Below are 8,436 nucleotides of genomic sequence, written 5' to 3' on the forward strand. Positions count from 1 at the left end.
CCCCACTAGTTTTTGTATTTTTAGTAGAGAAAGGTTTCTCCATGTTGGCCAGGCTGGTCCCAAACTCCTGACCTCAGGTGATCCTCCCGCCTTGGCCTCCTGAAGTGCTGGGATTACAGGTGTGGGCCACTGCGCCCGGCCTAATTTTTTTTTTTTTTTTTTTGAGACAGAGTCTCGCTCTGTCACCCAGGCTGGAGTGCAGTGGCACAATCTCGGCTCACTGCAAGCTCCGCCTCCCCAGTTCATGCTATTCTCCTGCATCAGCCTCCCAAGTAGCTGGGACTACAGGCGCCCGCCACCACGCCAGGCTAATTTTTTGTATTTTTAGTAGAGACGGGCTTTCACCGTGTTAACCAGGATGGTCTCGATCTCCTGACCTCGTGATCTGCCTGCCTCGGCCTCCCAAAGTGCTGGGATTACAGGCATGAGCCACTGCGGCCGGCCTAATTTTTGTATTTTTAGTAGAGATGGGGTTTCACCATGTTGGCCAGACTGGTCTCGAACTCTTGACCTCATGTGATCCACCCACCTCGGTCTCCCAAAGTGCTGGTATTACAGGTGGGAGCCACTGTGCCCAGCCAGGAGTACTCTGAGTGCTGCTCATGTGATGAGGACACCGCATTTTGACCATGGCCAGATTCCAGGAGAAGGGGAAAGGGAATACTAAGCCATGGATTGTATTCCTAGGCACTTTACATGTGTATTAATAATAGCTAACTCTTGGCTGGGCACAGTGGCTCATGCCTGAAATCCCAGCACTTTGGGAGGCCGAGGCAGGAGGGCTGCTTGAGCCCAGAGTTTGAGACCAGCCTGGGCAACAAAGTGAGACCCCCATCTCTACAAAAAAATTAAAAAATTAGCGGGGCGTGGTTGTGTGCCTGTGGTCCCAGTTCCTTGGGAGTCTGAGGTGGATCACTTGAGCCCAGGAGCTGAAGGCTGCAGTGAGCTGTGATTGCATCACTGTACTCTAGCCTGGGCAACACAGCAAGACTGTCTCAGAAAAAAAAAAAGCCAACTCTTAGTGGATGCTTCCTGGGTACTTCTCTAAGCACTTTGTGTACCTTAATTCATCAAATCTCACAGATTCAGACCTGTGAGGCTCTGTTAACACCCCTCAAGATACTGAGGCACAGAGAGGTTCAGTAGCTTGCCCAAGACCACACAGTAAGTGGAAATGCTGGCATTTCGTTGGGCCCCCTGGCTCCAGTGGGCACTTAGCCACGGTGCTCCACTGTCTCGTTTAATTCAGAGAATAATAAACCAATCAGAGGAGCTCATTTTATGTGTTAGGTTGATGCAAAAGTCACTGCAGTTTTTGCCATTTTATTTTATTTTATTTTAAGTATTTTGAGACAGAGTTTCACTCTTGTTGCCTAGGCTGGAGTGTAATGGCATGATCTCGGCTCACCACAACCTCTGCCTCCAGGGTTCAAGTGATTCTCCTGACTCAACCTCCCAAGTAGCTGGGATTACAGGCATGTGCCACCACACCTGGCTAATTTTGTATTTTTAGTAGAGATAGGGTTTCTCCATGTTGGTCAGGCTGGTCTCGAACTTCCGACCTCAGGTGATCCACCCGCCTCCGCCTCCCAAAGTGCTGGGATTACAGGCGTGAGCCACTGCGCCCAGCCAGTTTTTGCCATTTTAATTGGAAAATATAAGCTCAGTGAAGCAAAATGACTTGCTTGCAACCTCGCAGCTAGTGAGTAACAGTCACTAGGTCCAGGCTCTTCCTGACTCCAGTGTCCAGGCTCTTTCCACTCTTAATCTTGCCTTTGATTTTTCTCTCTATCCAGGTTTCCTGGTTTGTGTTCCCTCTGGCCATCCCATATCCTCTTACACCTGCTCTTCTTGTTCATCCCGGCTGTTACTGCTACCCTTAGCATTATTACAGCTATTTTTTAGCCCTTATCAACAATAATATTTAAAATAATGAAAGTTATCAGTGCTGTTTAAGGATCTTTTCTGAAACAAGGGAGATGTTACAATGTTCTTCTTTTCATCTCCAAAGACGGTTGACTACTAGTTTTCCTCCCTCCTTCTATCCTTTCTTTCTTTAGTGGGATTACTTACGTAAAGGATGGGAGATGGGGTGAAAGGGGAGTTCAATCTGGGCCTTAAAAGCTGAGAAATAGGCCAGGCACCACGGTTCACGTCTGTAATCCCAGTATTTTGGGAGGCTGAGGCGAAAGAATCACATGAGTCCAGGAGTTTGAGACCAGGCTAGCCAACATGGCAAAACTGTGTCTCTACAAAAAATAAATTAGCCATACGTGGCAGTGCATGCCTATAGTCCCAGCTACTCAGGAAGCTGATGTAGGAGGACTGCTTGAGCCCGTGAGGGTCAAGGCTGGCCGAGAACGCACCACTGCACTCTAGCCTGGGCGTTGGGCTACAGCAAGCACCACCCTGTCTCCAAAAAAAAAAAAAAAAGCTCAGAAATGTGACCTTTGTGCAGAGACTCTGTGGCCACTAGGCGGCAATGTGAGCCCACCTTTGTGAATGCAGATGTCCAGCACCATGGACACTCCCACAGCCAAGAAATCGTCCAGTAGTATCCCCATGGGAGCACCAGATCTCAGGACTGAACAACAGTAACCACCCTTCTACCAAAAGCTCCTGAGTGAGATCCCCAAAGAAACCGCTCAGGATCCAAGGGGAGCCTGGTTTGCAGGACTCCCAGTTTGGGGGACTCCCTGCTATGCTGTTGCCCTGAGAACACAGCTCTCCATGCATGCCCCTCATCACAGACTCTGCCCTCAGCTGCCTCATTGGGCCTCTTACCGTTCTTTCAAATTCAGCTGGCCTTGCCTCTGTTGGTTCCAGCTTCCTTAAAGCAGTCTGTCCACTGCCCATCTTTGTTCCTCTGTCTGCTTTTTTTGTTTTTTTGTTTTTTTTTTGAGACAGGGTGTCACTCTGTTGCCCAGGCTGGAGTGTTGTTCCTCTGTCTGCTTTTTTTTTTTTTTTTTTTGAGACAGGGTATCACTCTGTTGCCCAGGCTGGAGTGCAGTGATGCAATCTCGGCTCACTGCAGCCTCAATTTCCTGGGTCAGGTGATGTTCCTGCCTCAGCCTCCCAAGCTGCTGGGACTACAGGTGCACATCACCATGCCAGCCTAGTTTTATTTTTTGTAGAAATGGGGTCACTATGTTGTCCAGGCTGGTCTCAAACTTGGTCTCGGCCCAAGTGATCTTCCTGCTTTGGCCTCCCAAGGTGCTGAAATTGCAGGCGTCAGCCACCGTGTTCAGCCTCTGCCTGCTTTTTTATTTTTATTTTTAGAGACAGAATCTTGCTCTGCTGCCCAGGTTGGAGTGCAGTGGTGCAATCATAGCTCACTATAGCCTCAAACTCCTGGGCTCAAAGGATCCTCCGGCCTCAGCCTCCCAAGTAGCTGCAACTACAGGCATGTACCATCATGCCAGACAAATGTTATTAAAAACAAATTTTTTTAGAGACAGGGTCTGGCCATGTTGCCCATGCTGGTCTTGAACTCCTGGCATCAAAATGATCTTTTGCCTTGGCTTCCCAAAGTGTGGGGATTATAGGTATGAGCCACTGTGTCCAGCCTACTTTTGTTTTTAAGAAATTGAAACGATATAGAAAAGTACAAAGAACAATCTAATAAACACTCATATTCCCATCACTGAGAATTATCAACTTTTTATCATTTTATTATATTTGCTTTAGATCTTTTTTTTTTTTTTAAAGAAAAGTATAACAGATTTAGCTAAAGTACCCTTTGACCAATACCCCACCCCACTCTCCCCGCTGCTCAAAAGGAAAGCAAGGCTGGGTGCAGTGGCTAGCACCCACTTTGTAATCACAGCACTTTGGGAGGCCGAGGTGGATGAATCGCTTGAGGTCAGTAGTTTGAGACCAGCCTGGCCAACATAGTGAAACCCCATCTCTCCCAAAAATACAAAAATCAGCTGGATGTGGTGGCCCACGCCTGTAATCCCAGTTACTCGGGAGGCTGAGGGAGGAGAATCGCTTGAGCCTGGGAGGCAGAGGTTGCAGTGAGCCGAGATCCTGCCATTGCACTCCAGCCCGGGCAACAGAGTGAGACTCCGTCTCAAAAAACAACAACAACAACGACAAAAAACCCAAAAAACAAAAAATCACAAAAAAACAGGCTGGGCACGGTGGCTCATGCCTGTAACCCTAGCACTTTGGGAGGCCAAGACGGGCAGATCATGAGGTCACGAGTTTGAGACCAGCCTGACTAACATGGTAAAACCCCGTCTGTACTAAAATACAAAAAATTAGCTCGGCATGGTGGTGGGTGCCTTTAGTTCCAGCTACTCGGGAGGCTGAGGCAGGAGAACTGCTTGAACCCGGGAGGTGGATGTTGCAGTGAGCCGAGATTGTGCCACTGCACTCCAGCCTAGGCAACAAGAGTGAGACTCCGTCTCCAAAAAAAAACAACCAGAAGTTTGAGACCAGCCTGGGCAACATAGCAAGAGCCCTTCTCTACCAAAAACACTTTTTTTTTAAATTAGCCAGGTGTGGTGGTGCAAGCCTATAGTTCCAGTTACTTGGGAGGCTGAGGTGGGAGGATTGCTTGAGCCCAGGAGGCAGAGGTTGCAGTTAGCTATGATTATGCCACTGCACTCTGGCCTGGGCAGCAAGAGTGAGACTCTGTCTCAAAACAAAAAACCAAAGTTTTCTTCATATGTCTGGTGACTTTCGTTGTCTGTTCGTGCTTAACAGTGTGACACTAAATGGTTCACGGAAGCTCTGTGAACATGAGTATGGTCTTCAGGGCGGGTGATCTGGCTGGCTTATTTCCTTTGGAAACTCTCAATGTTAGTATCTTTGTTTTCTCTCTTGGATTGGTCAGCTACCTCAGAGAAATTCTTTTTTTTTTTTTTTGAGACACAGTCTCGCTCTGTTGCCCAGGCTGGAGTGCCGTGGCGCAATCTCGGCTCACTGCAGTCTCTGCCTACCAAGTTCAAGCAATTCTCCTGCCTCAGCCTCCTGAGTTGCTGCGATTACAGGCGTGTGCCACCACACCCAGCTAATTTTTGTATTTTAGTAGAGACGGGGTTTCACCATGTTAGTCAGGCTGGTCTCAATCTCCTGACCTCGTGATCCGCCCGCCTCAGCCTCCCAAACTGCTGGGATTACAAGCCTGAGCCACTGCGCCTGGCCGAGAAATTCTTCTTTATTGGCCAGGCGCAGTGGCTCAGGCTTGTAATCCCAGCAGTTTGGGAGGCTGAGGCGGGCGGATCACGAGGTCAGGAGATTGAGACCAGCCTGGCTAACATGGTGAAACCCCGTCTCTACCAAAAAATACAAAAAATTAGCCGGGCAAGGTGGCACGCGCCTGTAGTCCCAGCTACTCGGGAGGCTGAGGCAGGAGAATTGCTTGAACCCAGGAGGCAGAGGTTGCAGTGAGCCGAGATCGCGCCACTGCACTCTAGCCTGGGCGATGGAGCGAGATTCCATCTCAAAAAAAAAAAAAAAAAAAAAAAAGAAATTCTTCTTTATACCAATGTCCTGCACGGAAGTTACATACCTGCTTGCCAGTGTTCTGGAAGCTGAATGAGCCGGGTGAAGGAAGAAGACCTATAGTCCAAATATTTCATTACATAGTTCATAAACTGGTGCTTAATTACTCTGTTTCTAGTATGTAATTTGATCTTCAACTGTACCTGGTGTCCCTCAGCTACAAGGATGGCAGAAGCAGCAGGTATGTAAGGATGGAGTTGACAACGGGTTGAAGAGTGTGTCCTGATGGTTGGCCCCAATCAGTGGTGGTGACTGGAATAAAACAGGGTATCAGTTTCATTCCAGTGCTCTAACTCCTTATATTTTATAACCACATCACACTGAAGAATTAATTCATCCCCTCAGTAATCAATTCTAGTGGCAGGTAGGCAGCTGCTGCCTATGAGCTCCAACACATGCCAGGTGGCTGTACCGCAGCTCCCTTGAGCATTAGGGGGAAGAATGAAATAAGTTACAGAGCTGCTAATCTCTGCTCCGACAGCTGGAGGATGAAGCTCCGGGCTGGTTTCTTTTTAACAGGAAGGAAATTCTGAAAGCCAGAATGTTAAGGAAAAGCTTAAGAATCTCTTGTGTCTTGTGAGCTCTGTGGAAATGGCAGTGCTCAGATGCCTTCCGACATGTAGTGTGAGGCACAGATTTGGAGATCAGGAAATGAGAGCCTCCATTCAAGGCAGGACAACTACACAGAATGAACAGATTTCCAAAATAGTAGCACAGGAAAGAAGAAGATCGAGGCAGGTGATTTCTCCCCTCTCCTTTTTCTTTTTTCTTTTTTTTGAGACAGACTCTCGCTCTGTTGCCTAGGCTGGAGTGTAGTAGTGCAATCTCGGCTCACTGCAACCTCCACCTCCTGGGTTAAAACGATTCTCCTGCCTCAGCCTCCTGAGTAGCTGGAACTATAGGCAGAAGCCACCATGCCTGGCTAATTTTTGTATTTTTATTAGAGATAGGGTTTCACCATGTTGGCCAGGCTGGTCTCAAACTCCTGACCTCAAGTGATTCACCCGTCTCAGCCTCCCAAAGTGTTGGGATTACAGGTGTGAGCCACCATGCCTGGCCTCCTTCCTTCTCCTTGCCAGGCAAAACACAGTGACACCAAAGACTTTTTGTCTAAAGAGTAGCTGTCCAGTGGCTGCCTGGGTTGTTAGGGCTATAAGTCTCTGAAACAGCTGTAAACTGTATGAACCCCTTTGCTCCTGTTTCTCTGCGAATAGAGAAGAATTCCCTCCCCATAATCTGTCGCGAATCAACTGCATTTTCTTTTTTTAAAGTATTCTTTTTTTTTTTTTTTTTTTATGAGACGGAGTCTCGCTCTGTTGCCCAGGCTGGAGTGCAGTGGCACGATCTCTGCTCACTGCAAGCTCTGCCTCCTGGGTTCACGCTATTCTCCTGCCTCAGCCTCCCACGTAGCTGGGACTACAGGTGCCCGCCACCACGCCCGGCTTATTTTTGTATTTTTAATAGAGACGGGGTTTCACCGTTTTAGCCAGGATGGTCTCGATCTCCTGACCTTGTGAACTGCCTGCCTCAGCCTCCCAAAGTGCTGTGATTACAGGCTTTTTAAAGTATTCTTTACATAAAATCTTATGGCATGTGCAATTTTGTCTCTTGCTTCTTAGCGTAATATTTTTATCATAAGCATTTATTCTGAAAGCCAGAATGCCTTGATGTTCTTTCCTGTGCTATTACGATTTTGGAAATCTTCACTTCCTGAAGTTGTCCTGCCTTGGAGTCTCTCATTTCCTGATCACCAAATTGGTGCCTCACACTATGTATCGGAAGGCGTCTGAGCACTGCCATTTCCACAGACCTCACAAGTGTACCAGACACAAGAGCTTCTTAGCTTTCTCTTCACATTTTGGCTTTCAGAGTAATGAATGAAAAAGGCAAACCCTTATTATTAAAAAAGTATTGGCAAACAATTTTCTTTCTTTCTTCCTTTTTTTTCTGGGATGGCGTCTCACTCTGTTGTCCAGGCTGGAGTGCCGTGGCATGATCTCGGCTCACTGCAGCCTCTGCCTACCAGGTTCAAGCCTCAGCCTCCCAAGTAGCTGGGATTTCAGGTGCCCGCCACCACGCCCGGCTAATTTTTGTATTTTTAGTAGAGACGGGGTTTCACCATGTTGGCCAGGCTGTTCTTGAACTCCTGACCTCAAGTGATCTGCCGGCCTTGGCCTCCCAAAGTGCTGGGATTACAGACGTCAACCACTATGCCCAGCTGGCAAACAATTTTCAAAGGCTGTAACAATTTCTCTGTTTGTTGGACATTAGTTTTAGACAGCTTTTTGTTATTAAAAAGGACGCTGCCGTGCATGTCTTTTTGCTTACATCCTCTAAATGTAAAATTTAAAAATAATACAGAAAAGTACAAAGTAAAAATCACCTTAAATCCTATCGCTTAGGAAATTAACTACTCATATTCACTATTCATATTCCTCTATGCTGACATATGTATCTGAATTTCAGATTATTGCCCTAGTAGAATTATAGGTCAAAAGATCTGGCCTCGTTTAAGGCAACGTGTTATTCCTCAGCCTTGAATTTTGATCTAGTGATACCTAACTTCTTTGGGGAATGATCTTAGCTTCCAAACCCAGAATGTGCCAGAAAGCGCCACAGCAAGCAAGGTCCTACTTTATCCCTTCTAAAAACAAAGCCACTGAAGTTTGGAAGGGTGTTAAGTTCTCAATTTCACAAAGAAAAATCAAGCCACTTCCAGCCTGGAGTCGCCGCTTCTCCTTTAAATACCCGCTCACGTGATCGCAGACGTGCACACGCGGAGGAACTTCACGCTGTCAGGGCAACAAGCCATTTCTCTACCATTTCCCCTCCCCTAAGGCTTCTTGGCGTTCCCTCCCCGGAAGTCACAACTCCCCTGGAGACTTTCTCTTCCTCATCCCCTCCATCGAGTCACCTATCCTCACT

Source organism: Symphalangus syndactylus, chromosome 6, assembly GCF_028878055.3.
Source record: "Symphalangus syndactylus isolate Jambi chromosome 6, NHGRI_mSymSyn1-v2.1_pri, whole genome shotgun sequence".
In the NCBI taxonomy this organism is placed as follows: Eukaryota; Metazoa; Chordata; class Mammalia; order Primates; family Hylobatidae; genus Symphalangus; species Symphalangus syndactylus.